This window comes from Macaca mulatta, chromosome 8, assembly GCF_049350105.2.
Source record: "Macaca mulatta isolate MMU2019108-1 chromosome 8, T2T-MMU8v2.0, whole genome shotgun sequence".
Classification (NCBI taxonomy): Eukaryota; Metazoa; Chordata; class Mammalia; order Primates; family Cercopithecidae; genus Macaca; species Macaca mulatta.
Window position 1 is genome coordinate 36,617,439 of NC_133413.1, and position 20,705 is coordinate 36,638,143.

A 20,705-nucleotide genomic window follows, 5' to 3' on the forward strand; every position below is an offset into this window, starting at 1 on the left:
CTGGTTGTTGAAGTTGGAAAAGATATCACATATTTGGTATGAGGGAGCAACAACAACAACATATATATGTGATAAATACATATATGTGATATATATATATATTCACAATGGAATACTACTCAGCTACAAAAAAAAAAAAGAATGAAATTCTGTCATTTGTGGCAACATGGATGAACCTGTAAAATGTAACATTAAGCAAAATAAGCTAGGCACAGAAAGACAAATACCACATGACCTCACTTATATGTAGACTCTAAAACAAAATAAAATGTTCTTATAGAAGTATAGAGTAGAACAGTGATTTACCTGAGGCAGGAAATGGGGCTCCCTAGATAGCTTGGAGGTTGGGAATGGTTGCCAGAGAGACCAAGCATTTATGAGTAGGTTGGAAGTTTTAGATTCACCTTGGATCTCAAACCCCATCTCCACAAAAACTACAAAAATTAGCTAGGAGTGGTGGCACACGTCTGTAGTCCCAGATACTAGGGAGGCTAAGATGGGAGGATCACTTGAGCCCAGGCCGTTGAGGCTATAATCACACAGGTACACTCCAGCCCGGGCAGCAGAGTGGTCCCTTGTCTCAAAAGAAAAAACAAAAAACAAAAATAAAAAAACTGTGTAATCGTGTCCAGAGAGCTGGATTTGTTAACACACTGAGGTGTTAAAACTATAGCACATCCAGGCTGGGCACAGTGGCTCATGCCTGTAATCTCAGCACATTGGGAGGCCAATGCAGGCAGATCACAAGGTCAGGAGATCGAGACGATCCTGGCTAACATGGTGAAACTCCATCTCTACTAAAAATACAAAAAAAATTAGGCAGTCGTGGTGGCGGGTGCCTGTAGTCCCAGCTACTCGGGAGGCTGAGGCAGGAGAAAGGTGTGAACCCAGGAGGCGGACCTTGCAGTGAGCCGAGGTCGTGCCACTGCAGTCCACACTGGGAGACAGAGTGAGACTCCGTCTCAAACAAACAAACAAACAAACAAACAAACAAGCAAAAAACAACTGTAGCACATCCAGATAGGGCATGGAAGCTCTGTGTGCCTCCAAAAAAAAAAAAAAGTAATGGTAAGTACAGCACTTTGCTATGTTTTGTGATTTGTTCTGGGAATTAACAAACCTGAGAGGGGTCATGGGAACTCAATTTGTAGTCTGCTGGGTAGAAATGTAGGTGTCCTGCACACCTCATTTGCAGCTAATGCCTGAGGTAGGAAAGTCTTCTGGGGTTCTGCCCTTAAGTTGTGGGGTTTGGGCTAACTCCAAATAGTTTCAGAATTGAATTGAATTGAATTGTTAGATACCTAATTGGTGTCAGAAAACTGGAAAACTTGTTGTTGAAGTTGGAAAAGATATCACATATTTGGTATGAGGGAGCAACAACAACAACTCTCTTCTACCTACTTCATGGACCTGGGCAAACCAAACAACTGTCTGAACTTCAGTTTCCTCGATTTTGAAATCTGCATAATACTTGCAAAGTTGCTACAAAACACATAATGTATGTATATATAATTGAGAGGCTGAGGTAGGAGGATCACTTGAGCCTGGAAGGAGGAGGCTGCAGTGACCCACTGCATTCCAGCCAGCAGCCTGGGTGACAGAGCCAGACCTTGTCTTTTCTATTTATTTATTTATTTATTTATTTATTTATTTATTTATTGAGACAGAGTCTCCCTCTGTCACCCAGGTGGGAGTGCAGTGGCGTGAGCTCAGCTCACTGCAAGCTCCGCCTCCTGGGTTCACACCATTCTCCTGCCTCAGCCTCCCTAGTAGCTGGAACTACAGATGCCGGCCACCACATCTGGATAATGTTTTGTATTTTTAGTAGAGACGGGATTTCACTATGTTAACCAGGATGGTCTCACTCTCCTGACCTCGTGATCCGCCAGCCTTGGCCTCCCAAAGTGCTGGGATTACAGGTGTGAGCCACCGTGCCCGGCCCAGACCTTGTCTTAAGGAAAAAAAAAAAAAAAAAAGGGATGAAAACTCACAGGCTTAGCATATAGGAAAAAAGGAAAGGAATGTGGTAATTCTTTTCACCTCAGGACTGCTTTAAACAACAGTAGGTAGATGCATTTCACATGAAATGATAGTTCCATGGCCAAGTTTGAACACTAAACAAGTCCTTCCTTCAAAATTAAAATGACATGACCCTACCTTTTGGTTTCAGGTGAGAAGAAGCAGAAACATTCTTTAGGATATGTTAATCTATCAGGATGTGATAGTCTAGACCATCTATCCTTTTCTTTGGATTCTCTAAAAGGGATAGCTTTGAGAAGTGAAAACCTTCACCTCAATTCATACTCCACCAGGAAAGAGAGGAAGAATAGTCCCAGAAATATCTCAAACCATGATTCTCAAGGGGAATTTTCAGTCCTTCTCCCAGGTCTCACCTTAGTCTTCAGCTATTCTGAAATATACTGTACATTCTAATGAAACCCTGGATTTCAGAACCAAACATGAGCTTGGGTGTACCCTCTATATTCAGGAAATAAACTGTGTTAAACGGCTCCATGCTCCTAACAGATTCAAGGCAACCGCAATGAGGTCTCCCTGCTTGAGAACCAGTGACTTGGGAGATCATAACTCCTCATGCATGTGGGTGGGCGAAGAGGCTGGTGAGACCATTAGGCTATTTATCACCAGTGACCAAGCTACCCATGGTCCTCCCTTTTCTATGTCTAGATGGACACACTAGAGCCATACTCAGAGGGTTCTACATTATCTGCCTCCCATCTGACCTGCCATTTTGCCTTTCACATCTTGAGTCATGTTCCCATTGTGAAGGCAAAGTGACTGAAATTCTGGACAGATTTGGAATCTAAGAAAGGATATGACTTATGCCCTTGTCCCCTGACCGCACCTTGAGTTGTAGCAATCCCCATAAAGTCCCTTAGTCCCAGCAGATTGTGGTATGTCATGTAAAAACAAAGTGGAATTTATTTAGTTGGTGAATGAGGTTTTATACCCATTTTAGAGGTATTTTGTTCTATAAAAATTTTGCCTTTCATAAACTATGTCTATTAGGCTTTATCCTGAGGCAGCCACAAAATATTGAGGAAAGCACAGACATGGGCTTTGGCATCTGCCACACCTAGATTTAAATTGTAGATCTCTAACTTACTGTCTATGTGAGCTTAGTAAATGGACTGAATATCCCTGGGCCTGCTTTCCATGCAGAAAAGTGGGGAAATAACACCCGGATATCATGGAATTTGTTGGAGGCTACCCTGAGATGAGGTAAATGGAAACCCATACCTCTTATGTCATATGTGATCTATCGTGCTTTTGAAACCATTAGCACAGGTGAGGACCGGCTCAGCCCAGGAATGAGTGGGCCCTGATAATTACTAGGTCCCAGCATCAGATGATCTCCCATTCTAAATGAGACTGTATTAGGCCGCTCTTGTATTGCTATAAAGAACTATTTGAGATTGGGTAATTTATAAAGAGGTTTAAATGGCTCACAGTTCTGCAGGCTTTATGGGAAGCATGGTGTTGGCATCTGCTTGGCTTCTGATGAAGCCCCAGGGAGATTTTACTCATGGCTGAAGGTGAAGCAGGGCAAGCACATCACATAGCAAAAGCAGAAACAAGAGAGAGTGAGGGGGTGGGGGTGCCATACACTTTTAACAACCAGTATGGAGAGAACTCACTCACTACCACAAGTACATTGCCAAGGCATGAAGCATCCACCTCTGTGACCCAAACAGCTCCCACCAGGCCCCACCTCCAACACTGGGGATTACATTTCGGCATGAGATTTGGGCAAGTGTGAATGTCCAAACTATATCAGGACTCTCCAAGTTTCTTTTATATCCAGAGTCAGGAGGATCAGGATCTCCTGAGAGAATGACAGAATGACTGGTCATCAGAGCTGTGTGGTGCTCTTCAGAGTGCTCCAGCTCTTCCTCAGGCCTGGTTAGTTCAGCTTCCATGGGGACAGCTTTCTAATCAACCTTATATCCCCATCAATTCTTTTACTAAATCACAGCAGCTTAAGTATCCTATTATCTTAATTCCTTTGCCTCTGAAAAAATGACTAATTAACTGAATGAATAACTCATTTAATAAAATTTAGGCATTAAATAATTTCCTTGGTTCACCATCTTAAAATTACTTACCATGTGACAGTCACTGCACTGGCCTACAAGGATGCAAACATGCATAGAACAAAGCCCTCAACCTCAGGGACCTCAAAATATAATATAAAGACAAATACATACACAATCAATTAGAAGAACATGTGAAGGGTACAGTAAGAGAAGTGTTTTCAGGATACAATGGGCTTGGCATAAATGTTAGGGAGCAGAGAAAAGATAAAACTACTAATTATTGACCACCTATGTGATTTTCATACCACCTTTAATGACGACGATTATTGAATCCATTTCAGAGATAAGGACCCTGAGAGTTAAGGAGCTGGTGACATTTTTAAATTCAGTTGTCTAGCCAACCGCAAGGCTAAGAAAAGCCCCCGTATGAGTCAAAATTCACTGCTTCAGGATCACTTAGTGCCTGCTTGGCAGAAAGCAGCTCAGAACCTTACATCTGAACTCAACTAAACCTCATGCATTTCCTCTGCAGTGACTTCTACATCTGCCACCAGATAATTCCTGAAAAGTCCATGAACATCCATAGGAAGGGGCATTACATTTTTTTCAAGCACTCCATTATGAGTATCGGTATTACATCATATTTATGCCTTCTCTTGCCAAGTATATTAAATTTGACACATTTACTATACATTTTTATTCCTTCTCTAGATCTGATTGAAACAGAGGGGTTTTCTCTAATTAGTTTATGTATAAGAATTTATGTACCATTCTGGAACTACCCACAGACCTATTGGTGTTACAGGTAGAGTATAAATGCTAGTCGTTATCATGATAAAACACCAAGAAACACTTAGGCAATGTAAAGTTATAATTTGAAGAGTTTATAGAAGAATTGAAAATAATTTGAATCATGAAAGATTCCACTATTAGCAGCTTCTGGGATGGTCTCAGCAACACATAATGCTTTGTCTATTTCTCCCCTAGCTGTCCTTCTACATGACTCTATTTTAACAGGCAAAAGCAATTAAAGTCAGTATTTTGGAACTTAGTTCATCTTCTTTGCCATTCCACCTTCTTGTCTTCACCCTACATCCAGTATGTCATTAGTACACACCACTCAATGCCCTGGCCTCGAGCAAGTCTCAGCAGAGCTGAAGAGAGAGAAAGAATTTCTAGGAAGGAGGGCCACCTACCAATAGAGTGTGAAGGACTTTGCACCAAGATGCAAGGATCCCAGAGACTGCCTGTGCTTTCTGGCCTTTGAAGGTGTATATAGTAGCAACTGAGCCACAAACACCACTGTGCATTCTCTAATAAGAGCCATTATCATCAAAGAAGTAGAAGTAGAAAGCTGGCCCTTGGTTAAAGGAAGGGGCTTTATGAGATGCTAAAACAAACTGCTTTCAGCTCTTTATAAATGCTGAAAGCCTCGGCAGGGCCAGATGGAAAGAAATTACTCTTGTGGCTATATCAGGTCTTTTTCTCATGTTTATGGAGTAATATGTTGCACATGCAAACAGAAATAGGCTTCTACAGCAGGAACCCTGTAACGCTGACATGGGTGTTGGAGAAGAGAATTTTTTTTTTTTTTTTTTTTTTTTTTTTTTTTTTTGAGGCAAAGTCTCGCTCTGTAGCCCAGGCTGGAGTGCAATGGCACAATCTGGGATCACTGCAAGCTCTGCCTCCCGGGTTCATGCCATTCTCCTGCCTCAGCCTCCCGAGTAGCTGGAACTACGGGCGCCCACCACTACGCCCAGCTAATTTTTTGTATTTTTAGTAGAGACGGGATTTCACTGTGTTAGCCAGGATGGTCTCAATCTCCTGACCTTGTGATCCGCCCGCCTTGGCCTCCCAAAGTGCTGGGATTACAGGTGTGAGCCAGCATGCCTGGCCAGAGGAGAGATATTTTACTCGGTTTAACTTACCTGAGCACCAGAATCTTGGCTATAATAGGTATGTTCTAACAAGCCAAACTAGCTACATATTTAATTTCTGGACAGAGTGATCTTGTTTTCACATTATTCTCAAGTGATGTCAAGTATACAAATCTTAAATGCACAGCTTGGTTCATTTTTCCGTATGTGTACACCCGTGTATCTGCCAGCTTCTTAAAAATATATATTTTCTTAAGCCCCAATGTGTCTCTAGCTCCTCTTTCTGGAGGGATTCTTTACTGTATGATTGATTGCATAAAGTTGATCTTATTTTTGAATAATAAATAATAATCTCTCATTCAAAAATGGTACCTAGAAAGAAAAATAAAAAGTAAATATAATCCTGATCTTTAAAAAATTTTCTTTGTTTTACGTCACCCTACAGGTCCTTGTTACCAGGAAACCCATAGCCGCTCAATCCGGGTTACAAAGGGAAGCATAGTCTGAATTCTCATTTGTCGGACTTTCTTTTTACCTCTGTACCAGTGAGTCAATGTCTTGAATCAAGGTCTCTCCCAAAGAGTTTTTATGCATTGGCTCAAGATGAATTTCTTAAGTTCCAAGCCTTTTTTCATTGATTTGAATGAAAGGAGATCGTTTCTTTAATATAACCCCCCAAATACTGGAAATGGCCATGGAGTGTTGTATCTCTCTCCCCCATAACATGGATAAGCCGTGTCTTTTCTGTGTTCCCTATGACAGTAATGTTCTGTCTGTAGGATCAACATAATCAATGCCTCCTGAGGTGATGAGTAGTATTTTATCCTCGTTTGGCAGGTACTATTCTTCCTGCATAGACCCTCCATCTTCAGAGTGCTATAAGACTCCATGTGTGATTACATTAAATCCACTCCACCCATCCCACAGCAATAATTTCTAATGATAAGCTGGTTATTTGATGTCAAATACCTTGTGAACTCATGAGGCAAAGATGACTATAACTCATTTATCCAGAGTTTTATATTTCACCAGGTAACTCACCATACATTAATTAACACAATTTTCCTGTAGAATAAGGTATTCTCAGTAGCTTCATTTAATGCATGACCTGTAGGAAACTTCAGAAAGTTAAGGAATTCTGCCAACACAAGGCAGAGCTAGGGTCTGAAGCATTCTAATTCCAAACCTTATTCACATTTCATACATAAATGTGCTACTCTATCTCCATCCAGGATAAATTTTGGAGATGTTGAATCTAACAGGATGAAATAAGTCTTCTATCTTTGTTTCTCTTGGTTGTTGGTAGATAGATTGTGCTGTTGTTTGTTTTCATTAACCTGAGGTTAAAATGCATGAACAAAGTTTTTAGTGAAACCCGTAAGTTTCAGAGGTTTTAGGAGAAGCAACGATAAATGCAAAAACTCCTTGTGACACTGCTCTTTCTGCTCTTGTATTGAAAATGTCTTACTGAATCACAAAGGTGACATATTAGTCTTACTTAGTGCTGCTGTTATTCTCTCATCTTCCACAGACGGAATTAAAAACTCGTAACTAAGCTGAAAGGAGCTTCATGCTCTAACACCTCTCCAGATTTATCTACCCTCTTAATGCACTCACATACATTCTCTCAAAAACTGTACTTTAGTCAACCTGATCTCCTGATCTTCTTCTTTTTTTTCCCCACCCCCGAGACGGAGTCTTGCTCTGTCGCCCAGGCAGGAGTGCAGTGGCATGATCTCAGCTCACTGTAACCTCCACCCCCGAGTTCAAGCAATTCTCCTGCCTCAGTCTCCTGAGTAGCTGGGATTACTGGCGTGTGCCACCGCGCCCAACTAATTTTTGTACATTTAGTAGACACGGGGTTTCACCATGTTGGCCAGGCTAGTCTCGAACTGGCTGGTCTTGAACTCCTGACCTTGTGATCTGCCTGCCTCGGACTCTCAAATTGCTGGGGGGTTACAGGCATGAGCCATCACACCTGGCCAACCTGATCTTCTTTTATTTCCTCAGACAGTATGTTCTTTCTCATTTCCAGGCCACTATGCATGCACTTTTCTCTACCCTGTTCATTTCCCCTACTCTTTGCTTAGTTGGCTTTATCACATCTTAGCTTACAAGTCCTTCCTTTGAGAAATTCTCCCTTCTGATTGGTTGTTTTTGGCTTGTCTAATCATTCCTATTACCTACTAGGTTCTAAGTAAATTTTTGATAAATAAAAGAAAATTATCAGGTATAGAATAACATGGGAAAGAGAAGTGCAGATAATAAGTCTGGATTTTTAAAAATTATTTTTAGAAAGAAGGAATGCTAAGATTGAAAATTTGGCAGATGTAAAAAGCTTTTTATAGTTTTCATTCTACATTTTTAGCCATTTTCTCCCTCTGAGGACCACCCTCTAAACTCCAATAAATCAATACAGTGTCCCATTTCCTCACTATTCAACAAAGATATACTATGCATTCCTGGACTTCGCACTGATCTAGAGGTTGGGGATATGGCAGTGAACAAGACAGATGAAACGCACCCCATCATGGAGCTTAGTCTTGGGGAATAGGAGAGACAATGACCAAGTGCATAGTTTCAGATAGTGGTAAATGTTATGAAATAAAGCAGTGAGGGGAAGAAAATATGACTGATATGGAGTCACTCGGGTCACTTTTAAAGAAGTCCCTTCTGAGGAAGGGCCAACTGATCAAAGACCTGAATCATGTAAGAGCATGGGCCAAGCAAATATTTGGAAGAAAGTATTCCAAGAACAGGGAACAGCAAAAGCAAAAGCTGTGAGAGAAGAATGAGGTGTATGGGTGCATCAATCAGACTGCTATGAGAAACGGAGCAATATTATAAATAGGTTTTATGTATAATAATATATATAAAACCTATGTGTAATAGTGTTCTATTTACATATTGCGCTCTCTCTATATATATATGTGTATGTGTGTATATATATATGAAAATGGTGCAAGCCAATTCCTTGAAAGAAATCAATCGCTCTATCATTCACATTTCATACACACACACACATATGTGTATATATGTGTATACACGTGTGTGTGTGTGTATGAAATGTGAATAGAGATTGATTTCTTGCAAGGAATTGGCTTGCACCATTATACACACACACACACACACACATATATATATAGAGAGAGTGCAATATGTAAATAGAATAATATTTTACATAGGTGTTATACATATAATTACACATAAAACCTATATATAATATTGCTCTGTTTCTCATAGCACTGATTATTAGTATGTGTATGTATGTGTGTGTGTGTATATATATATATATATACATATATATATAGTGAGAGAGAGAGAAAGAGAGACAGAGAGAGATTTATTCCAAGGAATTGGCTTGCATTAGGGCCTGGCTAGGTGAGTCTGGAATCTGTAAGGAAGACCATCAGGAAACTCTCTGGTGGGAGTTGACTGTAGTTTACAAGTGGAATTTCCTCTTCTTACAGAAACCTCAGCTCTGCCCTTGAAGCCTTTCATCGGATTGAATCAGACCCACACAGATTATCAAGGCTAATAGCCCTTACTTAAACCCAACTGATTGTAGATGTTAATCACATCTACAAAATACCTTCACAACAACACCTGAAATGTTGTTTGAGTAAATGTGTGAAGACTATAGCCTGGCCAAGTTGTCATACAAAATCACAATGAGATGATGTATACCAGGAAGAGCAGTAAAAGGACCTGTAATGTCAGTGAAGCAAGCCAGGAAGAATCATGAGATGAGATAGAAAAGCTGTATGGGTTGATTCCAAGTCTTTGCTATTGTGAATAGTGCCGCAATAAACATACGTGTGCATGTGCCTTTATAGCAGCATGATTTATAATCCTTTGGGTATATACCCAGTAGTGGGATGGCTGGGTCATATGGTACATCTAGTTCTAGATTATGCACATGTACCCTAGAACTTAAAGTATGATAATAATAAAAAAAAATTTTAAAAAAAAGAAAAGAAAAGGTGTATGGGGCAAGATTATGCATTGCCTTGAAGGCTATGGTAGGGAGTTCATATTTTGGGAAAATGTTGGATTTCAAGTAAGAGGTTTCACAGTCTATTAAATGTTAAATTTTCAGGCCAAGAACAGTGGCTCATGCATGTAATCCCAGCACTTTGAGAGGCTGAGGCAAACAGATCACTTGAGGACAGGAGTTCGAGACCAGCCTGACCAACATGGAGAAATCCCATCTCTACTAAAAATGCAAAAATCAGCTGGGTGTGGTGGTGTGTCCCTGTAATCCCAGCTACTCAGGAGGCTGAGGCAGGAGAATTGCATGAACCCGGAAGGTGGAGGTTGCAGCAAGTCAAGATCGCACCATTGCACTCCAGGCTGGGCGATAGAGTGAGACTCTGTTTCAAAAAAAAAAAAAAAGTAGATTTTTTAAAGATTGCTGTGGCTGTAATGAGAAAAATAGAAAAAAAGCTTCCAACAGACAAAGTACTTAGAAGACTACTGCTTTGGTCTATGATACAAATGTGGATGGTTTGGATTAGGGTGGTAGAGGTGGAGGTAGGAGTATATTATTTCCAGGATATAATTTGAAGGTAGAGACAACAAGGCTTACTGATAGATTTGGTGTGCTAAGTAAAGGGGAAAAATAAAGAAGCAAGGATGACGTCCAGATTTTGGATCTAAGTCATTAGAATGAAGAGATCATAACCAATACAGGAAAGACTAGTGAAGGATGAGTATGAGGGGACATCAGAGGTTGAGTTTTTGATACACTATTTTGAGATGCCTTTTAAGCACACAGCTAGTGATGTTGAGTCAGTAGTTGGATATATGAATGTGAAGTTTAGGAAGGATGGTGGTGGAAGGTGAATTTAGGATTATCAGCAAATTCTAAGGCATGAAACCCTCTAAGAATAGAAGGAGAATCTAGCAAAGGAGGCTGCTAAGGAACAAAGAAGGAGAGAGAAGAGTCAAGAGAGGATGCATCCAGAAAGCTAAGTGGAGAAATGGTCCATGAAGGAATAACAAACTATACAAACACCAAGACGTTAATAGATTTCTAAACTAGCTGACAACTGTATCCCAATTTATGACTCAGACTGAAACAGCTCAAAAGTGTGATAGGCCCAGAAAAAACTGGGGTGGGCTGAAGACTTTTAATGGGTATATCCTTCACACTAAAGCATCCCTTTCATCACTATGTCCATTGCCTATTACTTTTCCCTAGCTTATCTCCTCCCAGCCTAAAACCTCTATTATATATACTTCTTTAAACACTCTAAATATAATAAGAAATAAAATTCAATTGAGTCCCGTGGCTCATGCCTGTAATCCCAGCACTTTGAGAGGCCATTGGAGGATTGCTTAAGCCCAGGAGTTTGAGATTAGTTTGGGTAACATTGAAAGACTCCCCCATCTCTACAAAAAATTTTAAAAATTAGCCAGGTGTGGTGGTATGTACCTGCAGTCCTAGCTATGGTTGAGGTGGGAGGATCACTTGAGCCCAGGAAATCAAGGCTGCAGTGAACTGAGATTGCACAACTGCACTTCAGCCTGTGTGTGTGTGTGTGTGTGTGTGTGTGTGTGTATTTGTTATTAACTCTACATATATATGTTATTAACTCTAACAAATATATATATTTGTTATTAACTCTACCTCTATCGATGATTTTATGTATGGAAGAGAAAGCTGGGGGAGCCTGAAATCTTGGCAGATTGAGAATGGAACCATTGATGGTGGTAAGGAAGAAGAGTAGAAATGCATGTTGTTATGGGGTGGATAGTGTGAGACACAAGGGAAATTACATAGAAAACATGAGTTAAATATATGTAAGCAGCATGCAAACATAAATCAGTGTTGTAATTCTACCGCAGTGAGCTCTCCAGCAGATTCTCACCTCCTTGACACAGGGCTACCTAATGATCACATTTACAATGCGTTATACAGCACTTGGCACACTCTGTGCTCTCAATGTTTTTCAGATAAATTAGTGAAGGCTTTGGCATGGTAAGAAGCACACCATTGGGAGCTGCAAGTCATCTTACAGACTCTCTACAACTCCTAGTTATAGAAAATTGGTCTTAGAGAGATGACATAATTTGTGCAACGCCATCTAGTAATATTGAAAGAAGACAAATTTTATAAAATTTGACTCCAGAAATGGCTTAGCTATTCAACAAGAAGTATTTGTGGCAATTAATTATGACATATAAAACTTGAAAAAGTGCCTCTTGAAATTCTGAATTTATTAAAAAGAATAAACCAGGTTGTATAACCTGACTTTCAGATCCAAGACTGAGGCAGTTTGAATTGAAAGAGGCCCACAGGAAATAGTTTTCTGATAAAAAGTAAAGATGGGAAAGGGGATCGATTTCTTAAAACTTCAGGTTATTAGAAATGAGTAATATGATAGAAAAGCCAAAGAGAGGGAAAGAAGAGGTTGTGGTTTTTTTGTTTGTTTGTTTGTTTGTTTGTTTCAGCAGTAGTGATTCAATACAGTGTGCGTTAAGGCGTTTGTCAAAAGTTCCAAAAAAGTTTTGCCATATATATACCTATTATATCTGTCCCTGAGATATGAGCTATGTGTTGTTGTTCAGACTACTAAACTTTTAAACTTCAGGGTCTTCCTCTGGAAAGCTGGAAAAAATAATGGTATCCACTGATGAGGACTGAATGTGACAATCTAGGTGAAGTGCTTTATTTCTGCAGAACTCACTCTAGGTAACATTGTAAACAACAATAAGCAAAAAGTAGCTGGCTGTAGTGGGAAGAACATGGGCATAGACCCTGGCATCCTACAGCCTGGGTTCCCATGCTATCTCTGCTTCTCCAAGTAACTGTACATGTGTCATGTTCGGTCTTTGAAGTTCAGTTTTTCATATGAAATATGGATATGGCAATGACTAAATCCCAGGTTTTCTGCAGGAATTGATAAAATGTACTTAAGAGAAACTAGCATTTAGTTATTCTTTATGTCTGTTGTCTCCTCTGTCACCCCATTTTTGTCCCTCCCTGATCCTCCTAGCCCCCTTTGTCCTGGTGGATCACCCATGCCTTATTCCCAAATGGCCTGCCCCTTAAGAGATCAGTCAAAACCTCCTCAAATATATGGGCTAAAAACACTCTAATATGTTATTCCTCCCCTCAGGTTCGCATTTTAATGGCAATCCTTGAAAACCTAAAAGCCTTAGAAACCAGAAGAAATCAATGTTTAATGATGGAACTTGAAACATTATGACAAAGGAGAAGGAGCTGAAAGGAATTTTTAGACTTCACTGAGTGCAACCAATTCATCTTCTGCATGAGCAAACTTAGAAGGAGAGAGAGAAATGACAGGTGTCAAACTACAGCCCCAGGTCAGTAACTCAGGCAGGGATTCAGGTTATCAGACTCATAACACGATGCTCTGCCTAACGTGCCATTTGCTTTGAGGGAAGACTCAGCAGTAGCTACCTTACTACCAGCAGCCAAGATTTGCTGTCCTTTCTACCGAATGCTCATATCCAATAGCAGCTGGATAAGTTCCTGAGCCCAGCACTCTGCTGAGCCTCTTATCCTAGAGAGCAGTATACTAAATTGATATTTATCACCTAGAAATAGCAAGGGCACTGACAATGCCTTACTTGGAGAATACTCACTAATCAATTACTATCAAACAATTAGGCCTTCTTCTGGGACCATCCTATTGCAGGAAGGGATTAATTGGCTTTATTTATTTATTTTTGAGATGGAGTCTTGCTCTGTCACCCAGGCTGAAGTACAATGATGCAATCTCAGCTCACTTCAATTTCTGCCTCCTGGGTTTAAGCAATACTCCTGCCTCAGCCTCCCTAGTAGCTGGGATTACAGGCACATGCCACCACGCCTGGCTACTTTTTGTATTTTTAGTAGAGACGGGATTTCACCATGTTGGCCAGGCTGGTCTCTAACTTCTGACCTCAGGTGATCCTCCTGCCTCAGCCTCCCAAAATGCTGGGATTACAGACATGAGCCAGCACACCTGGCCCAGCTTTATTTTTATTTTACCCCATTCTGAAGAAGCAGCCAAGCTTTAAAAGCAAATATTTTAAAAAAGGAAAAAAGAAACGTAACAAGTTGTCTACTATATTTTTTCCCCATCCCAAGTTAGCTCAGAGGTTGGAGAAGACTCTCTTCACTCTAATTATAGGCTTTATGTTAACTTAGAAACTTGGACTTTAGTTTCTAATGGTGAGAGAGAAAATAAAAGATGCCAGGAACCTGCTGGGTTCTCAGATAATTGGGAGGTTGAGGTGGGGGGGTGAGAGCCTGAGGTGGTAGGATGGCTTGAGGTCAAGAGTTACCAGTCTGGGCAACATAGTGACCCCATCTATACAAAGTAGAAAACATTAGCTGGGCTGTAATCCGGCTCCTCAGAAGGTTGAGCCCAGGGGTTCGAGGCTGCAATGAGGTATCATTGCTCCACTGCACTTCGGCCAGAGCAACAGAGCAAGATAAAAATTTTAAAAATGCCAAGAAACTAGAAATCACCTGTATTTTGGAGGGCTTATTTAGGAAACTATGGAATGTAAATGGCACATATAACCTACAAAATGATATAATTTCACCTGAGTTAAACCTCTTCTTTCAAGTCATATAGCTACCCTTCAGACCTGACCCTCAATTTGTCATCTCTCAGACCTTGATTTTTGTAAAGCTTTAGGTATTTGGCAAATCAGTTTGGTCCTCCTTTAAACAACTAAGAAAGCCATTCTGGGTAAACAATTCTTTTGTAAAGGACCAATTCCAAACAAAGGAAGGGGGAGAGACAAAAAGATGAGGTAAGATAATGAATTATTTTAAATTATAAGGCCAAGAATGGGAAAGGGGACATAGGAGTGGAATCATAGAAACAGTAAAAGGAAAGTGGGAGGATCATATTACAAAGACATAAGAAAGAGTAAAGATGATGAAAGAAACTGTAATAAAGTTGTCAAAGGAAGATCAGAGACAAGGCAAGTTAAGAGAGTTAAATAAAAAATAAAATTTGCATAAGAAGGGATTTAAAAGACTTGAAAAAATACAAAGTAAAAGATCTAATAAAGATTATTGGAAAAACAAATGAACATGGCAACGGCAAGGTTCTGCAAAGAACAATAAATGCATTACAGATTATAAAAGTACTGCGAGAAAAACATCAGAGAGAAACCGCATCCTGAATTAAAAAAAGAAAAATCAAGTTCAGCCACAGAGGAACCAACATGATGAAGACAAAAAGGATAAAAGTGTTGAGGAAGTGACAGATACTAAGACAACACACAGAGAAGGCATGAGAGCACTACTCACAGCATAGAAAAGCAAAAGTGGGTGATGGATGTAAGGAAAATGTAAACTGCAAATAGGCTGAGTTTTGTTTTTGTTTTTAAATCTACTGCAAAAGCATTCGATAGTGCTTGAAAGAACATCAACAGGATGATAAAAGTATTCTTAAGTTGTAATTAAGAGTTATTTATATATAAAAGCAGCTATTGCAATATTAGAAAAGTTATGTCAGGGACCCTTATATCACCATAAATATCCAGCGAGATGATTCTGCCTGTATTCACAATTTAGCTACATTATCAACCTCCCTGTAGAGGAGCAAAATAAAATAGTTGTGAACTCTTTCTTTACACATATGACATGAGTTTTTGGACATTTGAAAGAACAGGACTGAGTTCTAAGTACATTGCTATCAAAAACAAGGTAGCATGTTTTCTTCTACATCATCCTTCCTCCAACTCCAAGACCTAAGCAAAATTATAAAGTCTGAAGAATTGCCTGCTCCACAATGCTCAGACATTCCTGTCTCATGTACCATGAGCGTTGACACCTATTTATCCAGGGTCTTTCTCTGGTACCCTTTACTTTGGACAATGCCCACATCAGTGCAGAATATCAGATGTCAAAATTGTAGGCCATTGCTTCCAGACAGAATATGAATTCTCTCTTTAATTAACAGTGGGTGAAGAACTCTCTTGATTCCACCATCTGATGGCCTTCTAATGATATTTGCAGAATCTTCCAAGTTTATAGTATTACGGAATTCTAGATTGTAAACAGAGTGGGAATATCAAATTCTAGATTGTAAAGAGACTGGGGATATCACATAATATCAAATTATTTCATAGATGTGGAGAGATCAAGGCCAACAGTGGTGAAGTGACTTAATCCAAAAGGTGACACTCATATATCAGAACCTCTCCTGGGTGCCCTATGAGAAAAATGTATTTTACTTAGACAGATTGTACAAAAATAATCTCTTAAAACTGTCATAGGAGAGTAAAGGAATTGACATAAAAATTAAGCAGATATAGAAGATTTGGCTTACGGAAAATCAAACATACTTCATTGCACTAAGTGAGTAGCTCCCAATCTTTCTTGATCCTCAGTGCTCACAATGTCTCAATAATTTTTTACAGCACACTTGGGCAAAAATGAAGACCTAACGGTTCAGTTTATTAAAGTAGATCCAAACACTTTAGCAAGTATTTATGTCTTAACAACTTATTAGCACTCTGAATATATAATACACATAAAATAAAAATATATTCTTATTTCATTCTTATCCCCAAAACTGTAGTCGCCTCTTATCCACAGTTACACTTTCGCAGTTTCAGTTAACGCCATCAACTGTGATCTGAAAACTTTACAGTATTTTGAGAGAAAGAGGAGGAGAAAACATTCACATAATTTGCATTACAGTATGTTGTTATACTTGTTCTAACTTATCATTAGTTACTTTTCTAATGACTTGCAGTGCCTAACTTATAAATTAAAGTTTATTAGAGATGTGTATGTATAGGAAAAAACACAGTATGTGTATGGTTTCATACTGTCCACGGTTTCAGGCATCCATCGGGGGTCTTGAAATATATTTCCTATGGATAAGGGGGCACTACTCTATTTGGGATTGGCATGTGAGCACTGTTAGGCACTGCACGACTTCTCACACCTTAGAATCAAATTGCATACAGCCATCTTCATTTCCTGTTCCACCCCAATTTTCTTTTTTTTTTTTTTATTTTTTTATTTTATTTTAATTTATTTATTATTATTATACTTTAAGTTGTAGGGTACATGTGCATAACGTGCAGGTTTGTTACATATGTATACTTGTGCCATGTTGGTGTGCTGCACCCATCAACTTGTCATTTACATCAGGTATAACTCCCAATGCAATCCCTCCCCCCTCCCCCCTCCCCATGATAGGCCTCTGTGTGTGATGTTCCCCTTCCTGAGTCCAAGTGATCTCATTGTTCAGTTCCCACCTATGAGTGAGAACATGCGGTGTTTGGTTTTCTGTTCTTGTGATAGATTGCTAAGAATGATGGTTTCCAGCTGCATCCATGTCCCTACAAAGGACACAAACTCATCCTTTTTGATGGCTGCATAGTATTCCATGGTGTATATGTGCCACATTTTCTTAATCCAATCTGTCACTGATGGACATTTGGGTTGATTCCAAGTCTTTACTATTGTGAATAGTGCTGCAATAAACATACGTGTGCATGTGTCTTTATAGCAGCATAATTTATAATCCTTTGGGTATATACCCAGTAATGGGATGGCTGGGTCATATGGTACATCTAGTTCTAGATCCTTGAGGAATCGCCATACTGTTTTCCATAATGGTTGAACTAGTTTACAATCCCACCAACAGTGTAAAAGTGTTCCTGTTTCTCCACATCCTCTCCAGCACCTGTTGTTTCCTGACTTTTTAATGATCGCCATTCTAACTGGTGTGAGATGGTATCTCATTGTGGTTTTGATTTGCATTTCTCTGATGGCCAGTGATGATGAGCATTTTTTCATGTGTCTGTTGGCTGTATGAATGTCTTCTTTTGAGAAATGTCTGTTCATATCCTTTGCCCACTTTTTGATGGGGTTGTTTGTTTTTTTCTTGTAAATTTGTTTGAGTTCTTTGTAGGTTCTGGATATTAGCCCTTTGTCAGATGAGTAGATTGCAAAAATTTTCTCCCATTCTGTAGGTTGCCTGTTCACTCTGATGGTAGTTTCTTTTGCTGTGCAGAAGCTCTTTAGTTTAATGAGATCCCATTTGTCAATTTTAGCTTTTGCTGCCGTTGCTTTTGGTGTTTCAGACATGAAGTCTTTGCCCATGCCTATGTCCTGAATGGTACTACCTAGGTTTTCCTCTAGGATTTTTATGGTATTAGGTCTAACATTTAAGTCTCTAATCCATCTTGAATTAATTTTCGTATAAGGAGTAAGGAAAGGATCCAGTTTCAGCTTTCTACTTATGGCTAGCCAATTTTCCCAGCACCATTTATTAAATAGGGAATCCTTTCCCCATTTCTTGTTTCTCTCAGGTTTGTCAAAGATCAGATGGCTGTAGATGTGTGGTATTATTTCTGAGGACTCTGTTCTGTTCCATTGGTCTGTATCTCTGTTTTGGTACCAGTACCATGCTGTTTTGGTTACTGTAGCCTTGTAGTATAGTTTGAAGTCAGGTAGCGTGATGCTTCCAGCTTTGTTCTTTTGACTTAGGATTGTCTTGGAGATGCGGGCTCTTTTTTGGTTCCATATGAACTTTAAAGCAGTTTTTTCCAATTCTGTGAAGAAACTCATTGGTAGCTTAATGGCAATGGCATTGAATCTATAAATAACCTTGGGCAGTATGGCCATTTTCACGATATTGATTCTTCCTATCCATGAGCATGGTATGTTCTTCCATTTGTTTGTGTCCTCTTTTATTTAACTGAGCAGTGGTTTGTAGTTCTACTTGAAGAGGTCCTTTACATCCCTTGTAAGTTGGATTCCTAGGTATTTTATTCTCTTTGAAGCAATTGTGAATGCAAGTTCATTCCTGATTTGGCTCTCTGTTTGTCTGTTACTGGTGTATAAGAATGCTTGTGATTTTTGCACATTAATTTTGTATCCTGAGACTTTGCTGAAGTTGCTTATCAGCTTAAGGAGATTTTGGGCTGAGACAATGGGGTTTTCTAAACATACAATCATGTCATCTGCAAACAGGGACAGTTTGACTTCTTCTTTTCCTAACTGAATACCCTTGATTTCTTTCTCTTGCCTAATTGCCCTAGCCAGAACTTCCAACACTATGTTGAATAGGAGTGGTGAGAGAGGGCATCCCTGTCTTGTGCCAGTTTTCAAAGGGAATTTTTCCAGTTTTTGCCCATTCAGTATGATATTGGCTGTGGGTTTGTCATAAATAGCTCTTATTATTCTGAGGTACGTTCCATCAAACCGAATTTATTGAGCATTTTTAGCATGAAGGGCTGTTGAATTTTGTCAAAAGCCTTTTCTGCATCTATTGAGATAATCATGTGGTTCTTGTCTTTGGTTCTGTTTATATGCTGGATTATGTTTATTGATTTGCGAATGTTGAACCAGCCTTGCATCCCAGGGACGAAGCCCACTTGATCATGGTGGATAAGCTTTTTGATGTGTTGCTGAATCCGGTTTGCCAGTATTTTATTGAGGATTTTTGCATCGATGTTCATCAGGGATATTGGTCTAAAATTCTCTTTTTTTGTTGTGTCTCTGCCAGGCTTTGGTATCAGGATGATGTTGGCCTCATAAAATGAGTTAGGGAGGATTCCCTCTTTTTCTATTGATTGGAATAGTTTCAGAAGGAATGGTACCAACTCCTCCTGGTACCTCTGGTAGAATTCAGCTGTGAATCCATCTGGTCCTGGACTTTTTTTGGTTGGTAGGCTATTAATTATTGCCTCAATTTCAGAGCCTGCTATTGGTCTCTTCAGGGATTCAACTTCTTCCTGGTTTAGTCTTGGAAGAGTGTAAGTGTCCAGGAAATTATCCATTTCTTCTAGATTTTCCAGTTTATTTGCATAGAGGTGTTTATAGTATTCTCTGATGGTAGTTTGTATTTCTGTGGGGTCGGTGGTGATATCCCGCTTATCATTTTTTATTGTGTCTATTTGATTCTTCTCTCTTTTCTTCTTTATTAGTCTTGCTAGCGGTCTGTCAATTTTGTTGATCTTTTCAAAAAACCAACTCCTGGATTCATTGATTTTTTGGAGGGTTTTTTGTGTCTCTATCTCCTTCAGTTCTGCTCTGATCTTAGTTATTTCTTGCCTTCTGCTAGCTTTTGAATGTGTTTGCTCTTGCTTCTCTAGTTCTTTTAATTGCGATGTTAGAGTGTCAATTTTAGATCTTTCCTGCTTTCTCTTGTGGGCATTTAGTGCTATAAATTTCCCCCTACACACTGCTTTAAATGTGTCCCAGAGATTCTGGTATGTTGTATCTTTGTTCTCATTGATTTCAAAGAACATCTTTATTTCTGCCTTCATTTCGTTATGTACCCAGTAGTCATTCAGGAGCAGTTGTTCAGTTTCCATGTAGTTGAGCGGTTTTGATTGAGTTTCTTAGTCCTGAGTTCTAGTTTGATTGCACTGTGGTCTGAGAGACAGTTTGTTATAATTTCTGTTCTTTTACATTTGCTGAGGAGTGCTTTACTTCCAATTACGTGGTCGACTTTGGAGTAAGTACGATGTGGTACTGAGAAGAATGTATATTCTGTTGATTTGGGGTGGAGAGTTCTATAGATGTCTATTAGGTCTGCTTGCTGCAGAGATGAGTTCAATTCCTGGATATCCTTGTTAACTTTCTGTCTCATTGATCTGTCTAATGTTGACAGTGGAGTGTTGAAGTCTCCCATTATTAATGTTTGGGAGTCTAAGTCTCTTTGTAAGTCTCTAAGGACTTGCTTTATGAATCTGGGTGCTCCTGTATTGGGTGCATATATATTTAGGATAGTTATCTCTTCCTGTTGAATTGATCCCTTTACCATTATGTAAT

General features: G+C 39.4%; 1 long non-coding RNA gene across 1 annotated transcript in view; it reads left to right on the forward strand.

The window, feature by feature from the left end:
- The first annotated feature begins 5,148 nt into the window (after positions 1 to 5,148).
- Positions 5,149 to 20,705, forward strand: part of LOC106999724 (uncharacterized) — a 104,481-nt gene continuing 88,924 nt past the window's right edge. Inside the window, exons 1-2 of the long non-coding RNA XR_001446619.3 lie at positions 5,149 to 5,324; positions 13,057 to 13,264. This is a non-coding gene — a long non-coding RNA (uncharacterized LOC106999724). The remainder of the gene's footprint in view (positions 5,325 to 13,056; positions 13,265 to 20,705) is intronic.